This window comes from Corapipo altera, unplaced genomic scaffold, assembly GCF_003945725.1.
Source record: "Corapipo altera isolate COAL_440 unplaced genomic scaffold, ASM394572v1 55, whole genome shotgun sequence".
In the NCBI taxonomy this organism is placed as follows: Eukaryota; Metazoa; Chordata; class Aves; order Passeriformes; family Pipridae; genus Corapipo; species Corapipo altera.
In genome coordinates, this window is record NW_020884882.1 from 15,771,581 (window position 1) to 15,790,065 (window position 18,485).

General features: G+C 47.7%; 1 protein-coding gene across 3 annotated transcripts in view; it reads left to right on the forward strand.

The window, feature by feature from the left end:
* The first annotated feature begins 377 nt into the window (after nucleotides 1-377).
* The window catches only part of CNTN4 (contactin 4), a 286,304-nt gene continuing 268,196 nt past the window's right edge, over nucleotides 378-18,485 (forward strand). The window contains exon 1 of one of the 3 annotated variants that reach the window (XM_027640398.1): nucleotides 378-551. The gene's annotated coding sequence lies outside the window, so the exon portion shown is untranslated. Of the gene's footprint in view, nucleotides 552-1,077; nucleotides 1,202-18,485 lie in introns of those variants that run through there. The other 2 variants (XM_027640402.1, XM_027640397.1) reach the window with 2 other exon arrangements.

An 18,485-nucleotide genomic window follows, 5' to 3' on the forward strand; every position in this document is an offset into this window, starting at 1 on the left:
GCAGTTTATTAAACCATAAAGCAAGGCAGCAAGCACAGAGAGCAACTCTAGAGATAATTAAACATAATAAGGGTTTCACTTAATCCCTCAAATCCCAGGGGAGGCACAGTTAAGACTGAATACCCTCCTTGCACTGGAAGGCATTTTTATTTTTTTGTTGCACAGGCATTTAAGAGCATTTCCCGGGACAGGATTTCGGGACAGGGGCACAGGTAGGTCCCACCCTCACTCCTGAATACGTTTCTTCTTTTCTTTGTGCCTTTACACTGCGCTGCAGATTAAGCCTAAACTCACGACTCTGAAAGTTCGCGGCTCATCGTTTGCGTTGTGGTAGCAAGTAGAGACTCTGATGAGGGATCCTGCGGAAGGTTTGGGAGCATCCCTGGGCACAGGGGTGCCAAAAGGGCTCGGAAGTGGCAGAGCTGGTCCCCAGGGGTGCTCCGCTCTCCGGCTCCTCATCTCCCTGCACGAGACACTCAATTCTCGGACGAGGAGGATCAGGAAGGGAACGAAAGCAGAAGGTGGATGCAAAGGGCTGAGCGAGCAGGCGGGTGAGGAGAAAGGCTCCTTTGGAAGAGCGAGACAAATACGGCAAATTTGGGATTAAAACCGGAGGGCAAAAAAGCCGCGAGCGGTTATTTGGGACGCCAAGGTCTGCCGTCAGCGGGACCGGGACCGGGCGAGGATGCGGGAAACGCGGGGAGCGGGACGGGAACAGGCTCGGGGCTGCCGCGGAGGATCCCGCAGGTGCGGGAGGAGCAGCACCTGGGATGCAGGAGCGCGGAACGGGGCAGGGGAAAGGATGCTGCCCGCGGCTCGGGGACCGCGCCGGTGCCGCGCACACCCGGGGGGGGGGCACGGAGCGCTGCCCCGGGGCCCGGCGGGGCTCCGAAGGGGCAGCGAAGGGGCAGCGAAGGGGCAGCGAAGGGTTAAGCGCGGCCGCGCCGCCGCCGCTCCGCCGCCCGCCCCCCGCGCACGGCGGGGCCGGGGGTGGGGTCTGCGCGGAGCCCGCCCGGCCCCCGCCGCTGCCGCTCAATGCTGCGGCCGCGGGGCTGCGGGAGCTGCGGGAACACCGGGAGCACCGCGGGGCTGCGGGAACGCCGGGAGCGCCGGGAGCGCCGGGAGCATCGCGGGGCTGCGGGAGCCGCGCCGGGCAGGGCAGGGCAGGGCAGGGCAGGGCATGTCCCCCCCGCCCGCACAGGTGAGCGCGGCTCGGCACCGGGAGCGGGGAGGGGGGCTTGGAAAGGGGGGAAAAAATAGGAATAAATAAGGAAATTAGGAAAGGCTGCGGTTCGGGGGAAGGAGAGCGCGGCCGCGCTGCGGGAGCCGGCGGGGATGCGGGGCCGGAGGGACGCGGTGCCTGCCCCGCCGGGCTCCCCGCAGTGCCCCCGCGGCTCCCGACGGGCGGAGCTCTGTGCGGGGCTGTGTGCGGGGTCCGCAGAGTCGGCCCGGGCGGGGGTCGCTGCGTTGCCCCCGGGCACGGGGAGCGGCGGGACCGAGAGCATCCTTCCCTCCCTCCATCCCTCCCTCCCTGCACGCGCAGGGATGCTCCCGCCAGGCTGGCACAGACGCACGCAGAACTTTTTGCTGGCTAACGCGGCTGGAGTTGAAGCTCCTTTTGCCTTCCCCAGGCTGATGCTGCTCCCGTGTCGTGAGCAACATACTGCAGCGTGTTGTTTTATTTATCCCAGACAGGAATGACTTGCTCTCTAAACTACAAATTAAAGGATGCTGCTTGCATAACAAGTGGGAATAGTTGGTACCTTACATACTAATTATCCGTCACCTTTTAGGCTCAGCAAAAGAGGTTTTGTGGTTTTTTTGCAAGGAGGGTTCGATAAAGCCGCCTGATGTCTTGTAGCCACGTATTCATTTCCACTGGCTGGATTAATGTGGGCAAAGGATTAAGAGCCAGCATGTTGATGAGGCACCCGGAGGTGCAGGGAAGCAGGGGAACGTTGGGCTGGGGAGAGAAGTCAGTTTTTGTGTTTGTGCTGGCGCATCCTCCCGTTTCCATGGCTCAGTTCAGGACCTGCATCCCAGCCGATAAATCACTGAGGTGAGAGCAGGGATTGGTGTAAGGCTCCGGTTCTGACGCTCGTGCTGCTCCAAAGGTCCTTCCCGACACGGTGTCCAACACGGTGGGCAGAGCTGCCCTCCCACCCGCCGTGGGGCTGGAGGTGCTGTGACCCATCCCAGTGGCATCGTGGCTGTGGGAGCCCCTTCCCCAGTCCCTCTGGCTCCTGCAGCAGCTCCAGCCCGGCTGTGCAGGTGATGCTCCAGCCACACCGTGCCCGGTACCGATCGTGGGCAGCAGGGTGGGGAGGACTGCACCTGGGACCAGCCAGGTGGTCCCTCCAGAAGCCTTTTCTGCTGCTTCCCTGGCCAGGACGCTGGTTTTTATTCTTTTCTGGACCCGAGGAGCTGCATTTTTACCCCGCGTTTGTAAGTCCCTGAAAACTGCTTAAATGGCTCTCGAATAATCCTTCAAAGTCACCTCCCCTCTTTAATCTAATACCAAAAGGACTTAGTTTACATGGCTAATCCCTCTTTTACTTGCTGTACAGCCTCATTTAGAGGTGTGCACACTGCTAATTTTTCCCAAAGCAGGCTGCTCTAGACAATGGCTTCCACTGGTGTGCAGCAACCTCTCCCTCCTGTGCTGAACTCTGGGCAGAGCTGAATCCCTCTCACAAGATTTTACTTCATTTCAGGAAGGGTCAAGTGAACGAACCCTTCTCAGGAAGCCACACCAGACACTGTTCAGTGTGTATTTGTAAATACCACCCCTCTTGGGAGGCTCCCAGGGTCTCCTGCCCCACGTGCCCATAGCCTGGAGGCAGCACTTGTGTGGTGAGGGCTGCAGGGAGCCAGGGTGTGCCTGCAGGTAGCTGGAGTTGAATGATCCTGGCTAAACTCTGGTGAGCTGGAAGTTCTCCCATCCATACCTTCTGCAGTGAGTTGAGCTCTCTGTAGCCCATCCAGCGTTCCCAGAATTTTCAGCCTGTGCTGTTGTGCGCGGTGACAGGAGGTGTGTTGGGAATGTGAATGACAGCGGGAGAGCAGCTCACCTTTGCGAGCAGCCTCGTGGCAAACATGATGGGATGATGCAACCCTTCAAACCCTGACTTTCCATGGGGTAACAGTGGTGTCTGGAGCTCCTCAGCCTCTCACCTGAGCTCACCAGGGGTGTCCAAGGAGGGCAAGTGTGTCTTCGGTGTGGTGGGAGGAGGTGAGTGGTGACGTGTCCTGTTCCCTGAGCCACAGGACACCTTTGGCTGTGGTGTGGCACAAGCCCTCTGGAGTGGGTGGTCTCTGAGACCACAGCCACCCTTCCCTGGGGTGACCTGAGTTGTATTTCCAGTGTTAATCCCTCCAGGGTTTGACTCCTGCGTGCTGATTTTCAGCCCTTGGCTGAGGAGCGTTTGTTGGAGAGGGAGGAACAGCAGCACTGGCAGACACCAAACAACTGGTGAGAGAACCCTCCTTGGTTCTCAAACTTGCACTTCCTCATGTAGGAAAAGTGATTCTTGTTGCTATCCAAGTCTTTTTTTATTTGGATTACCATTTCTTTGATTTCAAATTCACTCCTGTGTTACCCCATCAGGGACATCCAGAAAGCAGGGCTGAGCTCATGAAAAATTTCTACCACAGATGCAAAACTTTCAGAATAATGTTGTAGCTATTCTGGTGCCATGTGATTTATTTCCCTTGGGTTAAGGAGTTGGCTTTGTCTGACAGTTCTGTGCAGTTAACTGAATTTAAAACAATATTTAAAAATCAGAGGTAAAGACAGGGCAGAGTGAAGGAAGGATATTAACCATGAGATAACTAAATTGCCTTTTTATTTGCTCTCATGGTCTTTCTGAGTTATATTTGCTGGGACATGATGGAGGTGGCTGGTCCCCATCAGGGGCAGGGGTGGGCACAGCCCTGGTGCTGTGCAGGCCCTGCCAGGGAAGATGCTACTCCTTAAAAATACTCTGCTAGGTTGGAAAGTCCATAAATCATCCCAGGTCTATTTTTAGGTCTGTTAGATTAGAGCAAGTGTGGGGTTTCTTCCCACTGTGGCCTGAAATGACCCCATAACACCCCTGTAACAGCAGTTCACAGACTCCCTCTGATGCTGCTGCTGCCCTGGTGTTCAGCCCCGTGGTTACACAGAGGATGAGCCTCCCTTTGAAGAGGATTTGGTGCAACAGTTGGGAATTTTCCTTCCCATGCAGCAATTGGGAGTCTGCAGCTTGGTGTGTGAGTGATGTGCAGCCCCTGACAGGAAGGTAATCACAAACACAGCAAAGTGCCATGAATCACCCCAAACCCACAAATGTCAGCTCCCAGGCTCTCCCAGGCGTGCTGCCAAGATTTAAACTTGCACACATCTTCCCTGTTATCTGCTGCAGTGGTTACTCAGGTATAAATAGGAATATCAGGACAGTAGTGATTCATTCTTTTTATTATTAGCAAGGCAAATGTATGATGATGACACCCAACTGATTTAGTGTTTCACACCAGTGCACAGCTATTCCCTGTCTCCTCCCATCATCCACCAAAACTGGGGATGTTAAAACAGAAGCTCTTGTGTCAAATCTGCTTGTAATCTAAATACAAATGAGGTTCACATTCATTATGAACCAAGAGAGGAGTATTTTATACACTGAACAGGGTGTTGTATTTGGGAAATAACTTCATTCTTTGCCATTCCCTAGATACAATCATTTTATCTTAATCTTCAGGATAAAAAAATCTGCTTCAACGTGACACCAAGAAAGAGAAAGATTTGTTGGGGTGTTTTTAATTGCTGGGTTAAATCAATGAAAATCAAGCCCTCAGAACAACAAGGTCAAAGTATTTGGAAAACAATCCAGTGAGTGTCACGTGCAGAATTCAGCTTTAGGAAGGCAGAGCACAAGGAGCAGGTTTTGCCTCCTTCCTGCAAAGGAAATTGGGATTTTTGCTTAGGTACAAAATTACAGCATAGATGTACCAGCACGTGGCCTCCAGTGAGGGAAGTGATACACTCACTGCATTATTCCACAAAAATGTTTTCGGGACCCAAAAAAAGAATCTACAACCATTTCATTTTTAAAATTACAGGAATTATTTTTTTTTAAATTGACTTCAAGAACTCAAGGTTTCAAAAATGAGGTTCTACCACATTTTCTTCTTCTATTAATTCTTCCCTAAGCTCCCAGCTGATCAGCAGTTGATCCTCTATCACTTGAAGGTTTTGCTGGAGGTGTCTCAGATGTGGCCAAACATTTTTTAATGAATAGAAATTTGGATATATCCAGTCCCAAGCTCTCCTGAGATATATTTGCTACACATTAGAAGGGCCAGGATGGTACTTCAGCACCTTTCCTCCTCTTTGGTTTTCCAGTGGTTTCAGTGAGACTCAGTGGACACAACTGTTATTAACCCCCACATCTGGGCTTTCCCCATCTGTGTTTGCTGAGCCAAGATATGGTTGAAAGACCCAACTTTTAGGCTTGGCTTCCCCCAGATTTTCAGGAGACAAGTTAAACCTGAGCTGATTTTAACTCCAGAACTATTTATTTTTCCAGCAGTTCTATCAGTGTAAGAACTTTATCAGATAAAATCTGTGTTAATACTTCATTTATATAAATCTTTAGCCCAGGAAGATCTGTGGTGTTTAAACCCAATCTGCATAAAGCTTAGCAGGTCAGTAGAATGCTCAGTAAAAAAACTGAATTCTGCTCAAACCCCTCTGCTGCTCTTGTAAAAGGGAGTCAAAACTCTGTCTCTCCTTGTCATGAATGAATGGATGAATCTTCTTGGTTTTGGTCTCCCAGTCTTTTGGAAAAAAAAAATTAAAAAATAAATAAAACTGAGCAGCACTCAAGTCCCAGCTTTATAAAAAGAGTTACTTAGCATAAGAGCAGAACATTTGCCTAAGAGGGTTTTAGTCCACGAATGACTTTTCATATTTAATTGAGCTGTATTGTTCAATTAGGGAGATGTATAATGCCCTCTGTTGTGCATGTATAGCTGGAAGCTGAAATGAATGAAATATGAAGTACAGCAGAAGAGTGATTTCCAACAGCAGCAGCTCTTAGCCACAGACAAACGGGATTTCAATCCAGGCCTTGATCTGTGGGAGTAAATAGGGATTGTGTAAACACAGCAGATCGTTATCTCTGACTTGCAAATTAGGCTGAATTACAATATTTCTTCTTATTCTGGTCAGAATTCAAGAACTTTTTTTTGTTCTAAATCCTATTTCTGAATTTCTGAATCGTTCTAAATCCAACTCCTGAATTAACTGTCAGGGGTATTTCGGTGTGTTGTGCTTTTCCGGGAACAGGTTGGTTGGGCTTCCAAGCCCCTCCCTGTTTCCCAAACTCGGGTGTGTTGCTGAGCACCTCAGCAGTGACAGGCACGGGCACGAGTGACATCGGTCCCACAGGGTGGCAGCACTCAGCCCACAGCACTGCTCCGGACTGCATCCCGGGAGCATCCCTGCCTCCGGAGCATCCCTGCCTCCGGAGCATCCCTCCCATCCGGAGCATCCCATAGCCAGGAGCACCCATGGCCAGCCCCAGAGTGCTGGGAGCACCCTGCTCTGGGAGCTGGGACAGAACCAGGGCCATCTTGCAGGTTTTTAGCTGGATTTTGTTCCTATAACCCCAGTCATGATTTCGACAGTAGGATTTTCTCAGCATTCCTAATTTTGAGGGATCACCACAGAAATGCCTCAATTTTCTCCCTGGTACATTCCTTTCTTTGGTGTCAGGATTCTCTGTTGTCCCCCCCCCCCCCAACCCAAAGCTGTTCTGCTCAGTGTACCCCTCATTTCCCCTCTGCTTTTCCACCCAGAGTTATCCATCCTTCCTTGCACACCTGGATGCAGCAGGTCCTCCCACATTTTGGCTGACAGGGACAGTTTTTGTGGCTGTCCCAGCATTATCCTCTCCCTGCTCCTCCCCAGCTCCCTTGGTTTCCACACAGGATGATCCAGAGAACAAGAGGATTCCTCTGTTGGATCAAGCACAGTCTGACTGGCTGATAAAAAGCAGCAATTATTCATGAGGAATGACTTTAAACTTTGCAGGGATCCATGTCCAGGAGCAGTGAGGGCACAGCTTGGGCAGGGAAGTTTTCCTGGAAGGTGCCTGGCATAAGGGATCACTTGTTTGTGTGCTGTTCTCCTACTTGGTGACACACAGGAAGGTTTTCTGGGAATGCACATGTGAACCTGGTGTTGGTCCAGTCCCTAAATCCATGTGGCAGAAGAGATCTGAGTTCTCGTGGGCATCAAGGTGTGCTGCAGTGGGCAGGGATAAGGGCCGTGGGCAGGAAGGATGGAAGGCACTGAGCATCCTTCCCTCTCTGCCCTCATGAGACCCCACCTGGAGCACCATGTCCAGCTCTGGGGTCCTCAGTACAGGAAAAACATGGGTCTGTTGGAGAGAGTCCAGAGGAGGCCATGGAGCTGCTCCCAGGGCTGGAGCCCCTCTGCTCTGGAGCCAGGCTGGGAGAGCTGGAGGAGTTCACCTGGAGAAGAGAAGGCTCCAGGGACACCTGAAAGCCCCTTCCAGGGCCTAAAGGAGCTCCAGGAGAGCTGGAGAGGGACTGGGGACAAGGGATGGAGGGACAGGACAAGGGGAATGGCTTCCCACTGCCAGAGGGCAGGGTCAGATGGGATACTGGGAAGGAATTCTTGGCTGTGAGGGTGGGGAGGCCCTGGCACAGGTTGCCCAGAGAAGCTGTGGCTACCCCATCCCTGGAAGTGTCCAAGGCCAGGCTGGATGAGGCTTGGAGCACCCTGGGCTAGTGGAAGGTGTCCCTGCCCAGGACAGGGGGTGGAACTAGAAGATCCCTTCCAACCCAAACCATTCTGGGATTCTCTGATGATCTCTGCTGCCACAGCAACATTTTCATATTGTTAACAGGGAATATTTAAATGACCATATCACATGTTATTTTACCAAGGAGGCAGAGATGGGAAGAGCAGACGTGGAGCAACACCAAGGGTTGGTCTCTCCTAGGGGGGACCAGAAATGTCTTGGTTTGAGCCAAAGAATTCCTTGGTGAATTCAGTGTTTAATGGATCTCTTCTAATTGCAGATTTAGGGGAAAAAACACTAGTGAAATACATCTGGGAAGGAAGAGCACAGGACAAGGACTGACTCAATATTTTCTCTAGTCAAGTGGAAAAAAGGAAGCCTCGTCTGAGAAAGCTAGAAAGGTCAAACTAATTTGTACTTGTGTGATAATGGGTTATACCTCCATTGTTTATGAAGCCTGCAGAATCTTCCTGCTGCAAACCACTGTGATCTATCTGATGGCGATTTGGAGAAATTAAAAATGAGGGAGCAATTGTTCCACCCTCTTCATGCCTTGATGTGCTTTGGTCAAGGATTGCTTTGAAAAGTTGTGTGTTCTTTATAAATGAGTTGAGGTGAAATTTGCTCTCCTGACTGCAGTGTGCTGGGGCTGAAGGAAAGAGGTCTTTTTAAATGAAAAGATTAATAGTGAGGTTGGTAAGAGTAAGACTGAAAACCTTCCTGTGTCTTGCTGTTTAAGCATTCTGACTGTGTGCCCCTGTTTCTTTATTTTGCTGCAGCCTTTTCTGTTTATTTACAAGGGTAAGTGGGAATTCTATATGCATGTCCAGCTACAACTGTTAAAGTAGGAATTGGGAAGCTCCTGATGCCCCTCCCTGCCTTCTGCTGCCTCACTTATCCAGGCGGATTTGCAGCTCCTTTAGTAGCCACTGGAAGTTGTGGGTGAATTTTCCTGGGATTCTGGTTTCTTTCCAGGGAGTGACAGTGTTACCAAACTGCCTCATTTTCCACGAAACAATAGGGAACTGTATGTGGAGTCCCTCCTGCCTCGTGTACAGCAAGAAGTGTGGGCTCCAGAGGAATTCATTTGCCAGGCTTATCGCCGAGACATTTAATATCTGCAATGATTTAGTATATCAAATTCTGGAGTTTGGGGCTGAGTGTAGCTGCATTCGTCATTGTTGCAGAACCTTGACAGTGAACAAAAGGTGCTGCAGGGAACTATAACTCACACAGCAAATTAATGGGTTCCCAGCTTCGCTTGCTCAGCTAAATGGAGTGTGGGAATGGGGTGGTCTCAGAGGCCCAGGGCTTCCCACAAGTGGGGGTTAGGAAGGAGCATGTCCTTCATCCCCAGAGGGGATGATGAAAGTGTAGCCAGCTGGCTGGGACTGGGGTTTGCACTCTTGGTACTTCACTAAGAATGACTTGAAAGGGGGAATAAAAACCCTTCAGCCTGTTGGTGTTATGGGAACATAATGCCATCATTTTAGCAGATTTTTTTTTTTTTTAGTGGAGGTCCATAAAAAAACAGGGATTTGATTCAAAAGGCTTCATATCCTCTAAATTCTATCTCATACTGTGACAGAAAGCTGAAAGCTGTGAGCATGGTATGTCCAGTAACATTTACAGGTCATGTAACCACACCTAAAATATTTGCCACTGGAAAGGAGTGATGAGATATTTGATCACCTCCAAATTAACAGGCTGCCCAGGGCAGTGGTGGAATAACCATCCCTGGAGGGATTTAAAAGGCACGTGGATGTGGCATTTGGAGACATATTTCAGTGGTGGCCTTGGCTGTGCTGGGTTAACAGTTGGACTCGATGATCTTAGGGGGCTTTTCCAGCCACAATGATTCCATGATGGGTTCTCCCATCTGGCCTGGGCTGACAGAGCACTTTGTCCATACACTGCTCTGAAACCCATGCAGGCTGTTTAAAACCAGAAATCTCTCTTGGATCCTCAGAAATACTCCTATTTTAGAGCAGTGACCATAGGAGGGCTGCAGCCCCACATCTTCCTGGCCCTAATTTTGCTCCTGCCTTTTTTTCTGGTTCTGCCTCCTTTACTGACAGATGATCCCAGTTCTGAGAAGGTTCCAGTCCTCTTTTAGTTGCCAAATTATTTGGCATGTTGGTAGGCAGGGCATAGCTGAGATGAGAAGAGATGATGCCCTAAGCTGACAGTCTGTCTAGTGTGTGTCTTTTAGGATTTTTAGAAGGGTCACCTTGTTTGCAACCATCAACAGCTCCTGGAACTTGGATTTAAACTGGAGTTGTTGAGCACTTCATCTTGGAGAGCTGGTTGTACATTTGGTAATTGGCTTAATCACCCTCAAGGGCATGGAAGTTAAACCTGCAACAGTGCCTGAGAAAGCAAATAGCTGGAAGGGGATGAATGGTGCTGCAAAGCTGCACCAAGAGGGCCTCAGAAAATGTGCAGGGTTGGGTAACTGCTAAATAGTGTCACTGAGTGGTTTTGGCCACGTCAGGCAGTTTTGTGAGCTCTGAACTTGCACTTCTGAAGTTTAGGAAGACTCTGCAGAGCTTGGCAGATGACTCAGCTGCCCAGAGCACCTTTGCAGGTAGGGAGCAGTTTGGTACAGCTACATTTGCTCTTTGGGGGGAAAAACCACCCCAAAGCAGGTCACTTGCTCTCACCACAGGTTTAGGTATGAGCTGGAGATTCCCTTCTGCAGAAAACAGAGCAACATGATGAATATATTCTGTTTAAAAGTGATATGTGCTCTAGAAGATGAATGTTTGAAGCTGTCTGATTTCAGGCACCAAAATGGTCACGTCCCAAAGTGTTCTGACTGTCCCTTGATGGCACAGAGTTGTGCTTAACAGCATGGATCAGGTGGTTTTTGGTTTTATGTTCAGCTGGGTGGGTTGTTTTGTTGGTGAGGGTTTGTTTTGGTTTTGTTGGGTTTTTTTTTGTTTGGTTTCAATCTTGATTCTTTCCTTTGAAGAACAAATTTCAAGGTCAGTCAGTGTTCTTCCAATGCAAAGTCTGCCATGGTTGTACCTTCTCACTCTCTTTTCTACTTCAACCTTCTGGACCACTGAAGTCAGAAACTTAGCAGCATGTGGCAAAAGATGCCAATAATAGCTCAGTAATAGCCTGCCCTGGTTTGTTCAATCCTCCCTAAGTGGGAGCTTGGAGTTGGGGCTGAATAACCCACTGTTGGTCCCCTTGGTCCTTCCAGCAGATGAAGTGATCCATCCCAGCTCCTGTGCAAACAGTGGATGGAGGAGCCCACTCTGCAGTTGCCACCATAAAGGGGCAGGAGTGCTGTGTTTGTATTGCTGTTTATTTAATTGCTTTAGATTTGCTTCTCTGTCCCTGCCCAGCAGTGCCTCCTCCAGAGCTGCCCGTGCTGAGCAGGAGCCAAGGAGATGGAAGGAGCTCCAAGAAACAGGGACAGCTGCAGGCTTTGTCACCTCTGCTTTGGGAGAGGGAAGGCATGGAATGGTGAGGCATGAAACAACAGCTTCAAAAGGCCAGGGAAAAAAAAATCTTCCCTTTGATTCTCCCTTTCTCCTCTCCTCAGGCTCCGCCGTCATTTTCTGCTCGGGTGGCTCCGCTCACACGGTGGCTCCAGCAATGTCACTCCTGCAATTAGCAGGGAGAAGGATGCTCCAGAGGAGACTGAGGTGTGGGGGCTTCTCTGTCAGCACAACCTAAGGACGACTTGCCAAAAAACCAGTGGGTTTTTTTGTGGGTCTGCTGCCAGAGAGTCTCTCCTGCTTCAGCAGTGGAGGGGTTGGCAGTGGGCACCTGGACTGTCCCATTCGAGCACAAGTGCTGTGAGGAGAGGCTGAGGGAGCTGGGGCTGTTCAGCCTGGAGAAGAGGAGGCTCAGGGGAGACCTCCTCACTCTCTGCAACAACCTGACAGAAGGGGGGAGCCGGGGGGGGGTTGGTCTCTTTTCCCAGGCAACTCTCAGCAAGACAAGAGGGCTCGGTCTTCAGCTGTGCCAGGGGAGGTTTACGTTGGATATTAGAAAGAATTTCTTTGCAGAGAGGGTGCTCAGCCATTGGAATGGGCTGCCCAGGGAAGTGGTGGATTCTCCATTCCTCGAGGTTTTTAAGGTGAGACTGGATGTGGCATCAGGGCCATGGGCTGGGAACCACAGTGGGGTTGGATCAAGGGTTGGACTTGATGATGTCAGAGGTCTCTTCCAACCCAGCTGATTCTGTGATTCTGTGATTCACTTGGCACTGGAGTGGTCTCCAAACAAACACCAGCCCTGCAACCAAACCCTCAGCTCTTACATTCCCATCTTTTTCCTTTATTTTAATTTGTCAGGAAGCTCTGAGATTTGTGGTGTAAATATGCAGGTGTGTGGACCAGGCAATGTTTCCAATCATTCCCAGTTTATCCTGAGACAGCAACACTGCTCTGATTGCCTGTTTGCTATCAGCACACACGGTATCTCAGAGCCATTTTATTATTATGATTATTATTGTATTTTAGAGCCATTACCTAAAATATGGAACTACTGTCCCTAGAAAAGTGGATTATCCTTTCCTAGATGGCTAATTTTATTTCCCTCAAGAAAATTTGATTCATATTTCTGAAACATTGCCACTAAACAGCTTTCTAAGCAGAGTTGCAGTGCAAGACCAAATTAAATTCGTGTAGGGAGAAGGGAAATATTGTTGTTGCAAGTGTCCAAAGGGGTTGGAATGAAAATAATCTTATAGATCAAACTTAAATTGAGTTCAGATATTACAGAGATAGCTCAGCTACCTGGAAAATCCCATCTGTCAAAAATAAACTTCAGGGTCACATTTTCAAATGGCATTTCCAGTCCTGGCCCATCCAGCTTCTCTCTCTGGCTGCCCTGGAATATGAGCCCCGTGGTGTCACAGACCTTGCAGAGTAATTTGGGCTGTGTGAATCTGCTCAATAAAAACAAAAAAAATTAAAAAAAAAGAAGGTGGAGGAAATGCTCTTTGAGGATTTCTAAAATCCTTCACAAACTGCAGCAGCCTGAACTGGCAGATACTGTCTGTCTTAGTGACTTTTGCATAAGGCTCTGAAAATTTAGGCCAGACTGTGGTGAAGCCCAACATCTCCAGGAGAAAATACCCTGTGAGGTTCTGCAGTTTGAATCAAACTGGAGAACTTGTTTGACCCTTTTTACTGGAGTGTCTGAATAGACCTGAAATTTCAGGTCTTTAATTATCCTCGTGGAATCCTCCTGAGCTGGTTGTGAGCTGTTTTATTGGAGCTGAAGAACTGAGATGCACGTGCCAAGATGCTCAGAGACACAGAGGTGTTTAAGCACTTGAATTTCTCCTAAGCTTTACCCAATTTTTTTTTTTAATTTTAGGGTAGGGAGCTATTGAAAAAAATAAGTTTATGACAGAGGAAAAATTTTAACACTGACTTCTTTTCCTACCCCCCTATGGATTGCATCATCATAGCTGTTTTATGCTTAAAACATATTTAATTATTTTTGCACCTGTGGTTTTGCTTTAGATCAGTCTTTGCCAACTCCTGGGATTCAAGATCTCATTGAATACTTGCTTTAAAACTACCAATAGCTGGGACTGAAAGTATATTTTTTAAAATGCAATCAAATATGATTTAGCTGTCTAAAACATTATGAATAAACCTAAGCATTCACAGAGAAATACTTGACAATATCTCTACTAACTAATGTCATCCATTAGCACTGTGTAAAATATAAAATATCAGGCAATATTTAAATCCAACTGCAGTGAATCCTCTACAACTTTACTGACAGAATCTAAATTTAGCAACTAATTAAATTCCATGGAACAGAAGAATGCATTTCTCCCCTGCAATCCACTTCTTGTGAGGACAAAGATTTGGTGTAATAGCTCTAATTCTATTTTTATATCACCGAGGATACTTTTTACATCTATAATTATATACCTGTGCTTTTTTGAATTCCTACATCTGTATTTCAGCAGCTCTGCTGCCAAGGTCCCAGGTGATGGAGCTGGATGTGAGCCAGGGCTGAGGCTCAGCCACCCTGAGGTCTAACCCATGGCCATGAGATTGGGGGACACCATCACCCCTCCCTCAGCATTCATCTCAGAGCATTCCTTTTTTTTTTTTTTCCTCTAAAAGAATCCAGACCAAAAAAAAATAGGGCATGGAGTGACAGGACAAGGGGAATGGGAAGTTATCCCACTTCTGGCCCCCAGTGTCCAGCTCTGATCCCTCTGGGAGGTGGTTGCTGGTGGGGGTGGTTGAACTCGGGGCACCACCACAGTGGAAAGGAGCATTCTCTGATTATCTGGGTCTGGATTCATCCTGGCTGTGTGCTCAGAGCATCCTTCATCCTCAACCAAAATGACTCTTTTCACTCTAAAAGCCAATTAATGTATTTTCTTTTTCAGCCACTTCCCTCTGTCCCAGCCTCTGGCTGTGGAAGATTCTGGCTCTAAGACTGGGATGAAATTGTGTACCCAGGATCAGGACCAAACTCTTTAAATAATTGATGGGCTGCTTTATTTCTTTAGCTTTGCTAAACTAAACTGAGGTTCAGGTGAGCATGAGCTGACTTAGGCATTTAATTGAGGAAAAAAAATTACAGTGATTTCCCACAGGATTAACTCAGGACTACAAAAAATAACTTCATAGAATCCCAGAATGGTTTAGGTTGGAAGGGACCTTAAACATCATCTCGTTCCATCCCCTGCCATGGGCAGGGACACCTTCCACCAGACCAGGTTGCTCCAACCTGTCCTTGGACACTTCCAGGGATGGGGCAGCCACAGCTTCTCTGGGCAACCTGTGCCAGGGCCTCACCTCCCTCACAGCCAAGAATTCCTTCCCAATATCCCATCTAACCCTGCCCTCTGGCAGTGGGAAGCCATTCCCCCTGTCCTGCCACTCCCTGCCCTTTTTTATTTTCTGGATTCTTTTGTAGGCCAAAAAAAAGGGAATCCTCTTAAATCAAACATATAATCTGAAAAGGAGAACTAAAGTTGGCTATTTGTGAGCCAAAGTTGGCCAAGTATCCCAAGGCTGTTTTGACTTCTGTGTAATTTTTGTAAATCTTTATAAATAAGTAATCCAAGTGGAATAGATGCATTTCCCACAACACCTGCCAGGGTGTGTGAGACAATGTAAAAGTCAAAGATCCGAAGGTGCTGACCCAAATATTGTATAAGTTGGGAAGAAAAGGCAAACAGAGGCCAAAAAAGTAAACAGCAGGAGGAGAAGCAGATAATGAGCATCCATGGTTTGATTGCTTAATGGTCCTGTGGTCTTGGAGCTGGTTTGTAGGAAGGATGTCATTTGGACAGGCAGGATATGGAGGGAAGGAGAATTAGCTGGTTGCAAAACAAGCAGGAAATGTGTGTCCGTTTTGGATGGCTCCTCATATTCCACTGCTGCAAATGGCTCCATCTATTAGCTGAAAATAGAAGCGTGGCAGACAGAGCACAGTTAGGCTGGGCTTTACAGGGAGGAGGCTGCATTACAGGCAGGCATGAGCAGTAGTTCAGAGAAGTGTTGCTTTCTGCAAACTTTCCTTTAAACAGTTTCTTTCCCGGGTGGAAAATGTCCGTGAAACAGGACACTCCTGAGAATTCATCTAGGAGACTGATTATTTTTGCTAATGATACAAGAAATCAAATTATTAAATATTCTCCAAGCTACATTGAACAAGGTGGTCAGAGCAGAAAATGTGCTTTGATCCGAAATGCTTTGTTTTTCCTCCCTCTATATTTTATGATCCTCTGACTCTTTAAGCCATATTACATATCTGAACACTTTCTTATCCTTTTCTGAATCTGAACATGTTCAGAAATCATAAAACTGTCTTTGAGGTGACTGTGATGGCTTTGGGAAGGCAGTGAAGTGCTGGTAGCATGAGTGGGCTGGATTTGTGAGGCAGGAGAATATTCCCAGCTCCCAAACACGGGAGCACAGACCCTCGCAATCCTCGGTCAGAGCTGAGTTTCACAAAGCCTCAACAACCTCCCATACATTACACAAACACAAAAGCACCGTGAGGGTTTTTTTTAGGACCAATATTCCGAGTTGGAAATGAATTCCTGCTGTTGTCACCTCATTCATTATCCTTCCCATGCAGGGAAAGGCGACTTGGCCTTCAGTGCTGCCAAGGTCCCCTGGCCGTTCATCTCCTCAGCCACTGTCACTCAGCCCCTCATTGCTGAACCTCGGCACTCTGTATTCCAGGTGTTGGATTTGATCCATCCATCAGCTGTCAGGAACTTGTCAGGGACCCTGGACACTTCCAGATGCGTTTTCCGGGCACGTCCTGCCAGAGGAGAGGAATATTAAGCAGGGAGGGCTGGGCAAATCACGCTCTTGCTCAGTTTTTGCTGTACTTCATCTTCAAATTAGCCTTTTCCACCATATTTCCCTAAAAGAGAAGCTGAGAATTTGTAATGGATAATTTTGGATTTGTGAGGAGTTTGTGAGTTTATTTCTAAGGACTGGCAAACACTCCTGTTTCACGTTGTTTTGAAAAAGCACATGAGGGGAAATTCTACCTGTTATCCAAATAAAAAGGAAGGTAAAACTTCGCCCACTTTATGTCTTGAGCTGAACTTGATGATAAAGCTCAGAGAGAGGTTTCCATGGTGCACACAGAGGAATCAAACTGGAAAACTGTTTTCCTTTCTGCACTTGCTTCTATTGTTTTTAATGGTCACCATTCTGCACGTTTAACAATCATTCTCCACACCTTCCAGCTTGTGAATGCATTTACATATTTTAAATCAACATTATCTGGGAAGAATCCGTGTTTTGCCCAGGGCTGCTTATGATTTTTTACTTTTTAATGCTGAAATGTAGGTTGTCCTCCAGTGGGATCTGTCAGATGGTCTGTTCTAGCAGACAGCTTTGCTTATTTGATAACTTTGTGTATTGATTCCGTACATCACCTGCTTCTTACTCACTTATTATATTTCACTTCTGTTCCTTCTTCTATTGTCAAAGTACAAAATGAAAACCTGGTAGCAGTTTCTTGCTTTATTCATTTTCTTTTTCCCAGTTGGAGCCTCATGGATTATATTCCCTGGCTGTTCACCGAGTGCTTTTTCTCTGTCTTTTTGCTTGAATGGGAAGATTCTGCCTTGGAAACAGCAAACTTTTAGTACAGATTTTATTAATAATATAATAATACAGGGCCATGCTTGCAGCTGGAGAAGCTGTGGCTGCCCCATCCCTGGAAGATTCAAGGACAGGCTGGATGTGACTTGGAGCAACCTGGGCTAGTGGAAGGTGCCCATGGAACAAGATGAGCTGTTAAGTTCCCTTCCAACCCAAACCATTCCAGGGTTTTTAACCAGTTCAACCAGGGTGCAGCTGGATTTCCAGCACCACTTTCTGCACCTTTCCCTGTGCTGCCCATCCCCACAAGTGTCCCACGAGTGACCCAGGGACAGGGAGCACATTCCTGACCCCCAGGACTCCTTCCAACCTCCAGCCCCGGTGATGGGCCTGCCAGGATCCATTGCTTCTCCCTGTGACATCTAATTATTATTTTCACTCCCTGAGGAGACAAAATGCCACATTGTCATCCTGAGAGCCTGCTACTCCTCTGTGGCTTTCTCCAGGTCATTTCTGTGGGAGGCTGGAGCCTGCTCCTGCCTGCTCCTGCCTGCTCTCCCACGCTTTGGGAAGTGCTGCCTGTGCTTTTTCTCGCTGGAATGCCGCCAGTTGTTGCTTTTTTGCATTGTTTCGTTTTAGTCCTATGCTGAAAATCCTCCTCTTGTTCCATCTGAAGTAATTAATTAGTCCAATTTCCATTTTTAAATTTAACTCCAGCTTGCTAAAAAATTGGCCAGCCCTGCCAAAGTGCTGACATGTGTTTTACCAGAGATTTGTTAGGAAAAGTCTTTCAAAATAATTCCCAGATAAAAGTCAAGTGCAGTGAACAAAATGCTCAAAATAATCTGAAGTGGCCCTGAATATTTAGTTGCATTGATGAATAATGGAGAATGTGTTCTGGAGGGAAAAACAGGATACAGGATTACTATTCATTTTCCTTAAACCCCTTTGCCAGGCTCTTGGGTTTGGCCTTGCTGCAGGAGATGCTCAACATCTCACAGAGCAGCGAGATCTGGAGGTGAGATTCTGTATAATACGATTAAATACCTGAACTCCTGGGTGACCTCACACCTTGCTGAGCTGGTGCCTGGGGGGAACATCTCCCTCTCGAGTGGGCACAGGTCACTGACAGTGAATTTGATGCTTTTCTCCAGTTACATCACCACTTGCTGTGGAAAAAAATGTGAAAAAATAAAGAAGTAAACGATATTTACAACCTCTGTGTTTAATCTCCAGGTGGTTCCACCAGGCAGCAGTCGTTCCATGGCCACCCTCATTAGAGCTGTCCCTTTAAATGACTGTCACTGTTGTCTGACAACACTTAAACCATTACCCTGCCTGCTCAGAATACATCTCTGGGTGATGTGACAAATGGGTTTCTTGAGTTTAATGGGGAAGAGAAGCTAAATGAGTTAGTAAATGTTAATGTGTCCATGTTCTCCCAGATAACTAGTTGCCCTTGGGACAGTATCAATAAGTGGCATTTATATGATATTATGAATGTGTTAATTATTTGTAGACAAAATAATGAGTAAGCAAAGGTCAAGGACAAATGCAATTTCCCCAGAAATAAGCATCAAAGAGCTTCTAATATTTAAGTCATTAC